Here is a 2,063-nt window from a genome sequence, read left to right on the forward strand (position 1 = left end):
GATCCATATTAAAGGTTTGATTTTTAGTGTGTGTGTGTATGTTTGATTGAGTTTCCATTGCATGTTTTAATTCCTTATTTGTAGTTGCCATCTTTACTAATGCGTGTTTAGGTATTTCCTTAAGTAGACTAGGATTTCCATACTTGTTTTTTTATTGCAAGCATGAGTGGCTAAGTTCGGTAACTCGGATTGTGGGTCGATGTCGTTTGCGTTCCTTGGTTTATTAGTTTCCCTAAAATATTATTGCTAACCTTTTATTTAGTTGAAACCGAAAATTTAAGGCATCGTTGATAAATCGCTGGCTCTTATTTCTTGTTTTGTTGTTGACGTTGGGCACATCAAAACCTTGATTTAATCTAGGATTTTCATCAACTAATTTACACGACATTCGGTTGATGCTTAATGAGAGTTTGTATTTTCTTCCGTTTGGATGTGGCAAATTTACTCGAGCTTAGTAATAAAATTTCATCTTATTAATGCCTTGATTGGATTAACAAGAAGAGGAGTAAGGCCTAGGGAATTAGTAGATGATGGAAGCAAGTAGACATTGACCCGTAATCCGAGTATTTGGTAAATTGTTTCAGTTAATCTGTTTAATTTGATTGCGTTAGTAGGTTTACATTTTTGGAGAATTGATAAAATTTCAGTTTCATTTTGATAGTTTACTCAAGCTTCTCTCACTTGGTTTACTATTTTCAAAATCGTAAAAGACCAAAAAGATTTTCAAACCCTATTTGACAGCAACAGGAGTTCGCTAAACTTACATAAATACTTTGATACTCAGTGGTCCCTGTGAAATACGATCCTGGACTCATCCTTGATACAACTTGACACTTCTGCACTTGGAAGCATAACTCAGAACGAGTCAAGTTTTTGGCGCCGTTGCCGGGGACTAATTGGTGTCATCGAAGTGTTTCTCAGATTTCAGAGAGGTGTTTTAGAGCTGTGAACGTCTTCACAGCCTGGGTGATCTCTATTTCCTCTCCTTTGACTTGTTTGCTTTTATTGCATTTATACTAAGTTTGTATGACTGGTTAGGCTAGAGATAACACATTAAGACTAGTCAGGACAGACTCATCCATCTCATCATCGAGTGAACCTGTTTCACTTGAATCACTTGAATCACCATCTAACACGTGTAGCATCATGGCTGAAAATGAACCTCACGATATGGAGAACCCTAATAGGACACTCAGAGAATATTTGCAACCTGTTAGGACCAGCACCCCATCCTGCATTATTCTACCTTTGAATGCAAATGCTTTTAATTTTAAACCTGGGATGATTCCATTGTTACCTCATTTTCATGGCATTGAATCTGAAAACCCATATTTGCATATTAAAGAGTTTGAAGAAGTTTGTTCCACATTCATGGATAGAACATGCACTGAGGAGGTAATAAGATTGAAATTGTTCCCATTTTCTTTAAAAGACAAAGCAAAAACCTGGTTGAATTCCATAAGACCAAGATCCATTGGGACTTGGCAAGAAATGCAAACAGAGTTTTTAAAGAAATTTTTTCCCATGCAAAGAACTAATGTTTTGAAAAGACAAATCATGAATTTTTGCCAAAAGGATGTGGAGACCTTTTATCAGTGTTGGGAACGTTTCAAAGATCTCTTAAATGCATGTCCTCACCATGGGTATGAAAATTGGAGGGTCATTAGTTTTTACTATGAGGGATTGCAACCAAAGATGAGGCAATTTGTAGAAACAATGTGCAATGGTGAGTTTTTCAATAAAGGGCCTGAAGAAGCTTTTGATTATTTTGATTACTTGGCTGAAAATGCCCAATCTTGGGATGTCTCTGATGTGTATGATAGATCTGAAAAGCAAAAATCCATTGGTGGGGGTGGTAAGTATTAATTGAAAGAAGTTGATGATTTGAATGTTATGCTTGCATTGATGTCTAAAAGGTTAGAGTCCATTGAACTTAAGAAGGTAAATGAAATGCACGTTTTGCCATCATCTTCTGAAAAATGCAGCATATGTGAGGATCCAGGGCATGTGACTGATGCATGTCCAACTATTCCTGCTTTTAAGGAAGTTTTGCTTGATCAATC

At 36.5% G+C, this 2,063-nt stretch overlaps 1 non-coding gene across 1 annotated transcript; it reads right to left on the reverse strand.

Moving 5' to 3' along the window:
* Positions 1–1,539: 1,539 nt before the first annotated feature.
* LOC131147145 (small nucleolar RNA R71) lies at positions 1,540–1,646 on the reverse strand. Its single transcript, XR_009134631.1, has one exon. It is a non-coding gene; the product is annotated as a small nucleolar RNA R71 (small nucleolar RNA).
* Between the last annotated feature and the right edge of the window lie 417 nt (positions 1,647–2,063).

Source organism: Malania oleifera, unplaced genomic scaffold (genome assembly GCF_029873635.1).
Source record: "Malania oleifera isolate guangnan ecotype guangnan unplaced genomic scaffold, ASM2987363v1 ctg239, whole genome shotgun sequence".
NCBI classification, from domain to species: domain Eukaryota; kingdom Viridiplantae; phylum Streptophyta; class Magnoliopsida; order Santalales; family Ximeniaceae; genus Malania; species Malania oleifera.